A 15,446-nucleotide genomic window follows, 5' to 3' on the forward strand; every position below is an offset into this window, starting at 1 on the left:
TAAAACGGGTATAGATTTCTTCTTTTTCTGTTTCATGTTATTGCTTTTCTCTTTGTTTTTCGAGATTTTTCATTTTTTCGTAGTGAAGAAAGACGCTTTAAACACTTGACTTTTATAGGTACATGAAATCCGATGTTGAAATTATCTAAGAATATTTTACGAAAAATTCTCTCGCTTACAATATTGTGTTGTGCTTTTTGTATAGTTTGTATAGGTTGGAGATATTTCTAATTTCTTCAGAAAGGTAAACTTTGCTCGAATTTTGACGATAGTAATGCGAAAGTACCGCTGGTATTTTTTTTATTTTTAGTGCTCAGTTGGGTGGACGAGCTCACAGCCTAGCTGGTGTTAAGTAGTTACTGGAGCCCATAGACATCTACAACGTAAATGTCACCACCCACCTTGAGATATGAGTTTTAAGTTTTCAGTATAGTTACAACGGCTGCCCCACCCTTCAAACCGAAACCCATTACTGCTTCACGGCAGAAATAGGTAGGGTGATGGTACCTACCCGTGCAGACTCACAAGATGTATCAGCGTAACTTTAACTAGTAGGTGAGCTCACGGGACTCAAACCTGATGATGTTGCTAACACTGGCCCTAGCAAGAGCAGTGCTTCGCAGAATCTACCACCGGATCGGAAACGCGACCCACTGAGAAGATCCGGCGAGAAACTCAGTGGGCTGTGTCTGTGGGTTAATTTACTCGCCGAACCCTTCGTCGCGAGCAACGGGTTCGACGAGAACGATCATCGGGGAAGTCAATCGTGAACATTTGTTAAGTACGTATTTCATTCCAAAAATTGGTACCCGTCTGCGGGATTCGAACACCGGTGCATCGCTACATACGAATGCACCGGACGCCTTATCCTTTAGGCCACGACGACTCTGTAAACTTTTGATAAATCTTTTTACGGAATCTATAGTCGTTTCTTTGGTCTTATTTGGTGGTTCACATCTCCCTCATGGGAACAAAATGCAAATAATGTGACAAACGACTTTACTAAGCGACGCCCAGCTTACGAATGTCACATTTTACCAGCCCGCCAAAACGTGGTACGCGACTAGTTGCGCATACCCACACGACGTATTTAAACTCGCGCAATTCCTTAGCGACAAAAAAATATATTTTGTTTACGGGTAAACATAACTAAGCGCCAAAAGTAACCATTGAAATTAATCAAGTAAAATTATCTAGGCGACGTAGTTATTAGAAATGTTGTCACGTAAAAATATTTACGGATGGAAAGGGATATTATGTTAAACAAGTAAAACTATCTAAGATTCAATATGATTCCATTTTGTTTCAGGTTAAATTGTATAGCTGTACCAATTACGACTACTTTGTATAGGTACAATCTACTAAGTGGTTTCAAAGAATAATTTCATAACAAGTAAAAATAAATAAATACAAACAAATGAAAATTTAAAAACATGAATAACTGACTAAGTGAATAATACCTTATTATTAAAATGTCCTAACTGCAGGATGTCTCTAAAATAACTTTTTTTTTGTCGTTTGGTAGGAAAAAACTCTGCATTTTTATGCAAATCACACCATATCTAAGCGACATAAAATATGTCACAGAGTGATGAAACCTATACTAAACGACGCAGAAAAATCAGACGATTCCAATGGTGTATATAACTCATTTTACCTACTTTTGTCGCTTAGTCAGGATTGCCTTTCAAGCGTCGATATATACAAGTTCCGAATAACAACATTCGGACCGTCGGTCTACCGAGCAATATCATCCGTTCGGCGGAAGATTGTCCTATACCTACAAAGGTATTAATGTAAGTTGGTATGATTGAATACCACTATACAAAATTCGCTACATTATGGTAAGTCTACTAATGCTACATCATGCATATTTCTGTCGCATCATAAGTATATACACATTTTATTTCGTATACTGAAACAGTACTTTTCAATCGTCGACCTCTTGCCAAGGATATTGACCTGTAGGCCATTCATAGGTGAACTCTTCTACTATGTCAAATAGTACGTACTGTTATACGGAATTGAGGAAAGTTCTTTTTAAAAAAGATTTTAATAATGAAATAATAATATAAAGATTTACGACGACAATTATGGCAACCGTGTCGTGTGGAATTGGGATTTTATTCAATTTTTTTTTTTTTTTTTTCGTACCTCTAGCAAACAACAAAGCCAGAGATTCATATTTACATTTTTTGTTTTAATTTTAATTATAGTTGATACTCCTGCCCATAAGGGCTTAAGTGGAATTGAGAATAGGACTGATCGACTAGGGAGGGGATTGTTCTCTAATACAGGATCATAAGTGCTGATGCTATTCGGGAAAGGTGATGATGGTAGCAAAGCTAGGAATCAGAGGGTTTCATAACCGTACGTATATAGCAGAAAGGTTGAAATAGTTTTGTTTTTTTTTGGGATAGAGGAAGTGCTAGTAGTCCAGAGGCCTTTTCAGCTTCATCAGGAAAAACGGGCAAGCACGGGCTCAACCAGAATGAGGCACATTTTGTAATTAGGTAGATGCTTTAATGCCAAAATTACTATTTTTTTCCGTTTGGGAAGTGGAGTTTTTGTTTCATGTTAAAACCAAATATCATTTTGAAGTCGTCGTGGCCTAAAGGATAAGACGTCCGGTGCATTCGTATCGAGCGATGCACCGGTGTTCGAATCCCAGGCGGGTACCAATTTTTCTAATGAAATACGTACTTAACAAATGTTCACGATTGACTTCCACGGTGAAGGAATAACATCGTGTAATAAAAATCAAACCCGCAAAGTTGTTATTTGCGTAATTACTGGTGGTAGGACCTCTTGTGGGTCCGCACGGGTAGGTACCACCGCCCCGCCTATTTCTGCCGTGAAGCAGTAATGAGTTTCGGTTTGAAGGGTGGCGTAGCCGTTGTAACTATACTGAGACCTTAGAACTTATATCTCGAGGTGGGTGGCGCATTTACGTTGTAGATGTCTATGGGCTCCAGTAACCACTTAACATCAGGTGGGCTGTGAGCTCGTCCATTCACCTAAGCAATAAAAAAAAAAACATACTGACTATTATTACAGTTACTGTTATAATTATATTACGTGGTCACTACTACAATCTCGTTCGAAATAAACGAGCATATAAAAAGGTCGTTTTGTAAATATTCATTCAAATGAAGAAATATTGCATCAAAAAAAAAATAACCCAATTAATTTAGTCAGAACGTTACGAATGAAGTTGTCATTGACATCTACAAAATCGCATATCATCCAAAAATCGGGTTTGTTTGTTCGATCGTTAATAATAATAATATTGTAATGTCATTCGGAGCTTTCACTTCCACTTACTTTGCTCTTTCATAAAGGAAAATCGTTGGCGTGAAATTAAAAAAATAATAATTATTATCTGTAACGAATTTACGTAACTTCCGACCGTGATTGTTTCTCGATTACTGAATCGGCAGTAACAGTTGTCACGCTTTGCTGTGACCGCAATATTTAATCAATTTGATTTGTTTCCCTTTGTTTTTTCCTAGACAATCTAATGGCGCGACCCACTGGAGCCCATAGACATCTACAACGTAAATGCGCCACCCACCTTGAGATATAAGTTCTAAGGTCTCAGTATAGTTACAATGGCTGCCCCACCCTTCAAACCGAAACGCAATACTGCTTCACGGCAGAAATAGGCAGGGGTGGTGATACCTATCCGCGCGGACTCTCAAGACGTCCTACCACCAGTAAGGTCTTTGCACTTCAATATTCAAATGCTCAGTGATATATCATTGACCCATGCAAAACTTTCGTATAGGGAGTTTTAATAAGTACGGCCTTCTCTCTATAACACGATAGATAAGTTCCGCGTTATAGGAAACGCGTTGTAGGAATATTTACTTATTTTAAAATCAAGAGCATATTATGGTTAATTTCACTCTATATGGCCGTCCATATAGAGTGAAATTGTGAATGTCCGTACATTAAGTGGGTATATTTCACTGTTTGACAGGACATCTCCCGGGGAGTCAGATACGCCCGGGTTCGGATCCTTTTTTGTGTTTGTTTCTAGTAAGGAAAAGGGAATGGAATATAACAATACCATCTCGCCCACTGCGCAAGGCAGCTGGCAGTAACTGGATGCGTAGAACCGAAAATCGGGTTCAGTGGCGAGCTTTGGGGGAGGCCTATGTCCAGCAGTCGACTGCCGCAAGCTGATGATGATGATGATTTCGCCCACTCACACACCTAAATACAGCAGAGCTGTATGACGGCGGATTCTAGCTGAAGTCAGTCAGTCGAACCAAATCCACCGCCGACTGCGTTAAGATCTACTAACTACTACCACTAACTAATTCTGCCTACGCAAGCAGGAAAAATCTTCCATAGACTATCGTTACTTCTCACTATGAGAAATCCGAAAACACAAATAAGACAAGAACCAGAAGTGATAATAAATGTCTCAAAGAATATGATGACCCAGGAATCGAACATGACCCCAGCGCGCCGCTAAGGAGTAACATTTTAAGAGCGACCGGTTGGCTGTGTATCGCGTATCGACCCGGCAAGCTGATTCTGATCATGTAGAGTATCCAGCGGCATCGCCTGCACGACCGATGGGGTTGCCGTACCTAGAAGATCAGACGGTCCGAAACCTACGTTTCTCCTGGAAGATTCCGTCAGTCGAGCGTTCTCGGAGTGAGACGCGTATCTAGTTGCAGTGTTAACCGCGGTAACTCCCTCAGCTCGCCCGGGTTTTGATCTCGGGGGATCGGACGCTGGGGCGAATGCTGATGAATTATTTATTGGGTAGATCCCTAAATACCATCCTTAGTACCAACATCTGCGGACCGTTTAGTCACACATACCCCGCGCGCTCCCCAGACGCGAGGACTTCCTAGGAGGTTCGTCCCACATGCCAAAAAAAAAGGTATCGAACCTGGACCTCGTAATACAGTAATCAGACTAAGCCTAGTCTAGTTTGCCGCTCGGTAATGTAATGCCGACAGTCAGTACAACAGAAGACCTAGAAGACATATGCACACGTAGACCGTACCATAAACTTGCCTTAGATCGTACGAATCGACTTATCCAAAAGGTGAGTAATAAATCCAACGGTGGAAACGCAGTTACGAATCGACATAGAAAGGAAAAATATATTTCCTTTCTTTAAGTCTTTAAGTCAGTTTCACGATTTTAAAACCGTACTTTCCTTTGAGAACAAACGTTCCATGTAATTTTAGTGTGTAAACGTTTTGATATTATTCTCTAACTTTACAATAGAAAGACCGTGGACACGGTGCGCCGCTTAAGGCATTACGCCTTACAAATTATTAAATATTTACCTTTAGAAACGTTCGCGAACCGTTTACTCAAAGTTATCACTTGTGACGATGATCAGTTATGTAAATTTAACTTTAGATTTTACATCAGTAAAACGTATTAGGAAGCCCTATTATTAGTGCTCAAAATGTAGAGTAGAATAGAGTAGTTGTTATTGTACACCTAAATAAAATCATTTTTTTAATTTTACTTTCGTAAAACTTTAAATACAAAAGTACAATGGACGGTCTTATCGCTAATAGCGATAACTTCCATCAGGTATACAAAAATTATCTTAGGAAAGAAATTAACCACTTTTTATTTACCGATTGAAAAAAGAATATACATAACAATATATGGTAAAGTATTAAGAAATACAGACACAAACACATAAATATGTATGTGTGTGTTTATTTCTCATATATACTTAAATTAATTACATTAATTTCGAATGGTGTGTTGTGTTGAGTATTTTACAGATTTCGCGGTAACGAACGATAAACGTGAGATTAAAGCACTAAAGTGAAATACCAAATAAAGTGCAAATTATAACTTATATTTATAATGGCATTGAATGCCTGAGCGGCAGCGGTTTTACTCATGCCGAAACAGTGGACAATGGCAAGCAGGTAAGATGGCAGGCTTTGATGTCTTTGGCACTGAGTGTGTCGGGACTTTTAGGCTCGTAGTTTTGGAGATAACGCGGCGCTTAAAGTTTTCTGCTGGGCTCTAGGACATCCGCGGTATTTGCTTAAAGTATAGGACACACTGGGGGACTCGGTCGCGGTTTTGATGTCGCGTGGACAGAAGCGTGGTCGCCTAAGCATTTCACGCAATGAGAACGTGCGCGGCAGCTACGGGAAGAGTGTTCGTATAACTGGCAATTTTGGCACTGCCCAGGAGCGCCACGCCATTTATGGGGAGCTTCAACTACGACTCCAGAAAATCTGCAGAGAGTTTTTTTAGACAGACAGGGCCCGCTGGTCATTAGGAGTGTGGTACTATTATCTGTATACCGTGCGAGGTTTTCTTACTGGTGGTAGGACCTCTTGTGAGTCCGTGCGGATAGGTACCACCACCCTGCCTATTTCTGCCGTGAAGCAGTAATGCGTTTCGGTTTGAAGGGTAGGGTAGCCGTTGTAACTTGCACGCGTTTTACGCAAGAGCATCCGGGTGATGGAAGGCCGGCTATCCTCGACCCACGCTGGTTCTGGCCCAGTGGGGTATTCCGTAGGGTAACCCACTCTAACCGGCGCCATATAGGCGGGCTTCGGACAGTCTGCCGACCGAGAGGGCTGGTGGTCGTGGCGCCGACGACCGCCAGTCCGGCGTCCCGAGGGGGAGGGTGATGGGAGAGATGTGCTCCGCACTAAACGCTTCACTTTCCCCCCTTTGCCTTATCATGAGTTCTGTCTCATGCGAGGTTTGGACGTTGGTTGTTGAGTGACGGGAGGTTTTAGCCAGTTCGACTCTGACATACCCCGCCCAGTATCCCCAGAAAAGGGCGGAAGTCCGGCGATTTCCTCCTGACAAAAAAAAAAAAAAAAAGCCGTTGTAACTATACTTGAGACGCACTGTAGATGAACACAGCGGCTCCAGGTAGTATGCATGAACTCTACTCCGGTGGCGGGCGGTGCGATGGTAAAAACGAAATGATGGAATCATCTCAAACAATTCCTCAGGGCACTCCCCATGGAACATATGGTACAAAATACAGAGGGAACCGAAGTCCCTCCGCGGACCCAGAGCTTCCAAACGATCCGTGAGAATGGGATTATCGACAATCCGAACGGCTCCATCCTGTATGGAGTCAAATGGAAGTACCTGGTATTTGGGAACCCCGGCCCAGAGGTGGGAGCAGTATTCCACACGAGGCCGGACCTGTGCTTTGTAGAGCAAAAGTGTGTTAGTAAGTTCATGGATATTTTCGCTCTCAGACTCAAATGTGTTTCACTTTCCCTAGATTCAATCGCTAGCTTTCTTCGGAACCTATAATACCTAGTATGTACCAGAATTAATTAGTGGTTGCAGATCTAATGAAAGACTTTCTGGTTTGTCCGACAACTTTCACGAGGCCAGTACCTAGATGTAGGTGAAACTGATTAATCGAGCACAGGGATTTCGTAAAAAGTGGAGAACAGACAAGTTTACAATTTTATTTCTAATTAATCTGTGTTTAATAAATGGTTAGGTATACTCAGACTTTTTGGCGGGAACGCGAGGAGTGAAGTTGTGTGATTTGTTTTATTTTGTCTATTGAGTGTTTCTTCGGGTTTAAATGTGTAATAATGGTGGTTTATTAACTGTTTAATATATGTGAAAGTGCACAAATGTGGGAAAATGAAACAAAGCCGCTGGACGTAACTTTTCGGGATCCTTCAAAAAGTCCACTGAAAAAATCTTAGTAAATGACCACCATTTTACTGAGATTATATTTCATCCCATTTCATTTCATTTAATTTCATCCCAGTTGATTAATGTCTCACATTAATCATCTTCATTTCATTTCACTCCTTAATATAATTTTTCATAAAAATATGAATATAAATTAAAATAAGACATGACTTAAAGGTCTCAGTTACCAGGTCATAAAATCCCTTAAAAAAAGGTATACTCAAGTATGATGAGACGATTAAAATGTACCAGATTTGAAGTCTTCGTGGCCTAAAAGACCTTCGGTGCATTCGTATGTAGGTTTTTTTCCTACCTATGCATCAGCATCTATCAGCAGGCTATCAAGCCTTGAGGGGCTATTTCAGCTTCGCCCTAACATGTAGGTGAGCTTACGGGGCTCAAACCGGAGTGTTGCTAACACTGGGTCTAGCAAGAGCAGTGCTTCGCAGAATCTACCACCGGATCGGAAACGCGACCCACTGAGAAGATCCAGCGAGAAACTCAGTGGGCTGTATGTAGCGATGCACCGGTATTCGAATCTCGCAAGCAGGTACCATTTTTAATGTGAAATACGTAGGTACTTAACAAATGTTCACGATTGACTTCCACGGGGAAGGAATAAGATCGTATAATAAAAATCAAGCCGGCAAAATTATAATTTGCGGATTTTACTGGCGGTAGGACGTCTTGCGAATCCGCACGGGTAGGTACCACCACCCCGCCTATTTCTCCCGTGAAGCAGTAATGCGTTTCGGTTTGAAGAGCGGGGCAGCCGCTGTACTGTTAAAAGTGAGACCTTAGAACTCACGTCTCAAGGTGGGTGGGGGGAGGCATTTACGTTGTAGATGTCTATGGGCTTCGGTAACCACTTAACATCGGGTAAGCTGTGAGCTCATCCACTCATCTAAGCTTCGCCCCCCCCCCCCGCCTCCCACCAGCGCTTCGCCCCTGGACCCCGGCTCGGTACTCCACGGGTGCTAAGTTTTTTACAATGTCGAACTTTCGGCCTGGTAGGAGAAAAAATAATATGTGCACCGCGGAAAAAAGGAGGACATCTCATCCCGCGTGTTTGCCAATTTTACACGCGGGAGGAAATGTCCAACTTTTTTCCCTTGGTGCACATATTATTTTTTCTCGCATTCGGTGTGTGGCGCATTTACGCTGTAGATGTCTATGGGCTCCAGTAACCACTTAACACCAGGTGGGCTGTGAGCTCGTCCACACATCTAAGCAATAAAAAAACAACGTACTATAATAAAAATGACACGAAGTAATGTCTTTCAAATAATGAATGAATGAATGAATGATTTATTTTATTTCAGACAACAATAAGTCCATATGTGTACATAGTATCATTGAAACATACTTAAAATTAACAAAGCCAATCAAATAAAAAAGATACATTTATTAAAAGTAGTTATCAGTTGAATACATTTCAAATATTCCATTCCACTGATACCTACTTCGAACCAACCATTATTATTATTATTATTGTTTAGTCCACAAGTGAACCATGGTACAATGGTTCATGTACCGACAGTCATAACGGTCTGTTAATGCCTTCAGGATGCCGTTAGGGCTGACCCGGACCCGGCCAATAAGGGATGTGCACCTTTTCCGCATGGTCGTAAAGAAACAGTCGACTCGTGCCTCGGCGAACATTCCCGACGCGCTACAGAACCGAGGCAGCCCCAACAACACCCTGAACTCATTGTTGTATTGGACGCGTAAGGCGCTGTACTGCTTTTGACTATAGAGCACCCACAGGCTGCACGTATAGAAGGACGTACAAAACGCTCTAAATAGAGTGATTTTGACATCCCGCGAACATCGAGCGAACCTGCGGGCAATCATATTAGCTCTTACAGACAGCGTTCTCCGCTCCCGCTCAGTGTCTGCATCATCCCTCAGGTCAGAGGTTACAAAGTGTCCTAGGTATTTAAACTTGTCTACTCTGGGCAGTGGCGTACCATTCAGTTTGACAGAGGGAATGTTACCCAGACACCTGCCTCTGGCCTGAAACACCATACACTCACTCTTCTTTGTATTATACACCAGACCGTGACTTAGAGCATACCTTTCACATATGCCAAGCAGCTTAGACAGCCCACAGGCCGACGCACTCAGCAGCACCATGTCATCAGCATAACTGATATTGTTGAGACATATTTCATCAATATGGCAGCCGACATGAGTACTGCTGAGCTCCTCGATTAGAGCATTCACATACAGGTTGAAGAGCTTGGGCGAAGTCAACCACCCTTGCCTCACCCCGCACTCCATCCCGTATGGCCTCGAATAGACACCCGACCATCGTACCACGTTCAGCTGGTTGGCGTACCAATATTTATACCAAAATTTATAAAATGTTTTCAGTAATATTTTTTTTCATTTACTTATGATTTTGCGTCTATATTACATTCATTAACATTTCACATAGTATACCAGAATTAAATGAAAACAATAACTACAATTTCTGAATAATATAAAAATAAGACAAAAAATAAAAATTAATGTTCATGTTCAATATCTAAGTCGATCGATATACATGTATACCTACATACATACACGTATACACCTATACCGGTATTGTCTCAGACATGCAGCTCGGATAATGTTGAAATAAGAAATCGGATAAGGCGTTATACATATGATAGTCGCTCCGAAATACTTCGTTCCGTGAATGTCAGTGAACGCAATTTAATCTATGTATCTATTAGAATATCATATTGAAACATTGAGAAGAGTCTGAATCGAAATTAAAACTTGTTTTACGTTTTGATTTTTGTCGTCGACCATCAAAACTTTAAAGTATTCAAAACGTCACAAAAAGTATAATGAAATAGAAAAACGAAAGATTATACTAGCCGTAGAAAAAAAAACTAATATAATTCGGTTACATTCAGAAAATGAACATGATTTCAACAAAATAAAAAAATGTGTTCTTGATCGACTTCCGCAAGTTCCGTGCATTGCTACAGTAAGAGTAACACGCCGCGTGTATTGAAGTGCTCTACCCGATGATATGCAGGCGAAGGAAAATGTCCCTTAGAAATAAGGTGACACTCTACGAAACTTGCATACGCCCCGTCATGACCTATGCAAGTGTAGTGTTCGCTCACGCGGCCCGCACTCACCTAAAATCATTTCAAATTATTCAATCCCGTTTTTGCAGGATAGCCGACGGAGCCCCGTGGTTCGTCAGGAACCTCCATGACGACCTGGACTTAGAGTCCATCAGTAAGTATCTGCAGTCGGTGTCGATGCGCCACTTCGATAAAGCGGCACGACACGAGAACCCTCTCATCGTGGCCGCCGGTAACTACATTCCCGATCCTGCGGAAAGAATGGAAAGCAGTCGACGTCGCCCCAAACACGTCATCTCGGATCCTCCCGATCCACTAACGGTGCTTTTAGGTACCTCAAGCATCGATCACCGTTCTCGTCGAACCCATCGCTTGCGACGAAGGGCTCGACGACTAAATTAACTCTCAGACACAGCCCGCTGAGTTTCTCGCCGGATCTTTTCAGTGGGTCGCGTTTCCGATCTGGTCGTAGATTCTGCGAAGCACGGCTCTTGCTAGGGTTCGTGTTAGCAACGTCGCCAGGTTTGAGCCCCGTGAGCTCACCTACTAGTTAAGGTTCCGCTGATATAGCCTCTCAAGGGTATCAGCTTAGGTAGGTTAAAAAAAAAGAAAGTATGGAAGTGGTAGCGGAGGGCAATGTATTGAAGTGGTAAATGACGATCAAAGTCACATTAATTTATTCATAAAATATGTTTACAGAACTAAATTGAATTAAATAATTTACATAAATACGCCGTCACGTATCATTTTGTTTAATACTTGAACAATAACATTATTCAAACGACATCGATGAATTATAGTTTCTATTATTGTTTTCTCTAGAAGAAGAATAGAATATTAATGACTATGATAATGGCTATGATGAAATATTGAACATCTAAGTAAACAATGAATACCCCTTGTATTCTTTTCATCATATTGTTCACAAATCAAATGGTTGTTTATAATTTTACGGTCGATCCAAAGAATGGAAATACAGTGTCCTTGTAACAAAGGTGATTAGCCTGCTCAAGTTGCCAGCTTGCAGTTTTATATTAAGCGTTTCGCTTCGCGGCAGAAATACGTAGCTATTAAGTATATCGCCATAAAAATATTTATAGATATATACAATACTAGCGACCCGCCCTCGCTTCGCTTCGGAAACATTAAAACACACATGAAACCAAAAAAATAAAATAAAAAAAAATGAAAAAAAAGTAGCCTATGTTCATCAGGGACAATGTCGGCTTCTAATGGAAAAAGAATTTTTCAAATCGGTCCAGTAGTTTCGGAGCCTATTCGAAACAAACAAACAAACAAATCTTTCCTCTTTATAATATTAGTATAGACAAAGTGGAATAGCTTCGATGTTTTTTACTGTATTGGCACAGACAGCCAGAAGGGTTTACATCGGATGTATATTGTCTATTTGTAGGCGCTTACTTGCTAGGAACTGAAATATTTTTTAAGAATTAATTAAATAAAATTTTAACCGTGGTTAGGCGTATAGTATGCTCGCACGGGTAGATACCACCACCCTATTTTGACGCGAAGTAGTCACGCGTTGCAGTTTGAATAGTGGAACAGCCGTCGTACAATATAATAAACAATAGAATACGTTGTACAATGAGATTTCGACCTGATATATCAACATGGGAGGCGACGCTCTACATTTCCAACTTGGCAGTAAACAATAAAAAAAAAGATTATTTTAAATGAAAACTTAGTTAAGATCGAAAGCCGATTTACATCTGACGGTTTAAAAAATATTGATTGTCTATAAATTCGGTTTACGGACGATAGTTTTAAGTGATAACGTCAGTAGCAGAATTAATCGAACCACTAGCTCTGACGCCACGCGAGGAAACAGATAAATGTGTCACAAGAACAGATCATAGAAACACTAACACTTTCTATGATCTGTGGGCACAAGCCAACGCTTGGGCCGATCGTGCCTCTCTATTGCTTGTTCCGCGCTCTCGCTTGCGCCCTCAGGCTCAGGTGGAACGTGACAGTTTTTCATGCATGCAGACAGTGTTCATCGATTTATAAAACGCTATGACGTCAAAAATCAGAGACGTAAAAATTCATGTATTTTTTTAACCTAAGCTGGTAGTCTTGAGAGGCTATTCCAGCGTAACCTTAACTAGTAGGTGAGCTCACGGGGCTCAAACCTGACGACGTTGCTAACACGAGCCCTAGCAAGTGGGCTGTGTCTGAGAGTTAATTTACTCGTCGAGCACTTCGTCGCAAGCGACGGGTTCGACGAGAACGGTGACCGGTGCTTGAAGTACCTAGAAGCACCGTTAGTGGATCGGGAGGATCCGAGATGACGTGTTTTGGGCGACGTCAACTGCTTTCCATTCTTTCCGCAGAATGTTTCTTCTCTAATACGGGATGTAAACTATTGTGTAATCGAAGTCAATTAATATGCGTCGTCGTGCACTGGTAGTTACGACGCGTGCCTAAATTAAAACAGGTCTTGATGTTGGTAAACAAAAGTGACGTAACAAAGGGCAACCATTGTTCTTTTTTAACAAACTATAAAACGATTCTTGCAAAAACTCGTAACTTTTCCAAGGCATCGAAACGTTCTTACGGGTAAAACGCTCGGTAAACGATACTGAGCTATTAGTTTCGATCCTAACATAGAAAATGGGCAGGTTTGTTTGTCACATCCAGACCTAACGAAATTTATTCAAGTTTTCTAGCCACCGCGACCGGTATATTTTATAAACTTCGTCGGTGACTTTGTTATGAGGCCATTAAAATTATAAATTATCTGCTGAGACGCCGAAAGGAAACCTTAAAGTCTAGATGTTTCCACATAAAGTACTGTAATTTATATGATGACAATTTGCTTTGCAACTTTTATTTCCTGTGTTGTAAAAAAGGAAATTTTAATCACACTCACATAAATGAATAAGGCCAGCCGGATTATGGTCATTTAAGTTCAATGTGTTTTTCGTTTTTTTTAATGGGCAAAGGCTTTAGAGATGTTATGCTGAAGGACAAGAAGGAATGTTAATGGCGATGATGTGGAAGATAGAACGAAGTGGTAATGGAGTAAAGCAAGGAAATTTGACCACACCACGATATGGCATGAATCACGAATAGCTAGTAAGAGGGAGAGAGAGATAGAGAGAGAGGGCAAACGCCAAGTTTTTCAGACAATGTCAATACATAATTTGCACGGTCAAACATGTGAATATACTTAATGTATTATGGGTACTTACTATTGATTTTCAGGCAAACTTGTAAAAGTGCGTACTCATTCTTGAATTGATGCATTTTGTAATTTTAATTTGTTCGACTACATAATATATTGATTGGAACCAGAGCCAATTAAAATTAAGAGCTATAACTTGGAATGATTTTTTTTTAATAGATTTAGAACCAATTTAGGACTAAAAAATTCGGACATACCCTAAATAAGGACCACCCTAATGTGTAGGTATATATCATATTAGTAAGTACAGGTAACCTTCCCATAACGCGGTAGGTACGTACCTACAAAGTCCCATGTTTTGCGAAACCGTGTTATGAGACTAGAAGTATTTTTTTCTGAATGAAACATCTCAACTATGTCTATATGTAATTTTTACGTATACTATACTAACCTATATATTAAACATAAAAACTAAGTAATTTTCTCAATAATTTTAAACAAAAATCTCGTTATGGTGATGTAGATGTACCGTATTATAAGTGGGTTTTGCGGAATTTTTCTTTTCGTCCTTGGAATCGTGTTGTAAAATACCGTGTTGGAGGGTGGTTATCTGTATAGTATATTAAATATCATATATTTATTAAAATAAAACACACCCACGTAAACCCCCTTTTTTGTTTATTGTTAACAAGGCTGAAAGAGTTTACAACTCCCCGGGTGTTAAGTGACCACCGGAACCCATAAATATCACAACGTGTATGCGACCATCCAGCTTAAGACATGTGGTCGAAACCTTAATTTCTTTCCACAACTGTCCCGTCCTTCTAACGCATTCCTGATTCGAAGCAGACATAGGCAGGATGTTACGAACTACCTGTGCGGATTCACCAGTATAAAATCTCATTTATTGACAAAAAAAATCGATAATCGAATCTCTCTGATCACGTACAAAAACTTAACGTAGAGTTATTGAATGTATAGAAGCAACATTTTGTAGTCGTCGTGGCCTAAAGTATAAGACATCAGGTGCATTAGTATCTAGAGATGCAATGGTGTTCTTTTTTTCCTACTTATTCTGATAGCCTTGAGAGGCTATTTCAGCTTCTCCTTGACGTGTAGGTGAGCTCTCGGGGCTCAAACCGGGAGTGTTGTTAACACTGGCCCTAGCAAGAGCAGTACTTTGCGGAATCTACCACCGGATCGGAAACGCGACCCATTTAGAAGATCCGGCGAGAAACTCAGTGGGCTGTGTCTATGGGTTAATTCACTCGTCGAGCCCTTTGTCAGGGACAGCTATTGTACTGTAAAACTTACAGCTCATATCTCAAGGTGCATGGCGACATTTACGTCGTAGATATCTATGGGCTCCGTTAACAACTTAATACCAGGTGGGCCGAGAGCTCGTCCACCCATCTAAGCAATAAAAAAAACATCTGCCTGTTACCAATATAATAATTCTCTAAATTCAAACGGGAGTCCGAAACTCTTTGTTACAATATCACCATGGCGGTCGTAAAAATTTAGAT

The sequence above is a fragment of the Bombyx mandarina genome, chromosome 03 (assembly GCF_030267445.1).
Source record: "Bombyx mandarina strain Sakado chromosome 03, ASM3026744v2".
NCBI classification, from domain to species: domain Eukaryota; kingdom Metazoa; phylum Arthropoda; class Insecta; order Lepidoptera; family Bombycidae; genus Bombyx; species Bombyx mandarina.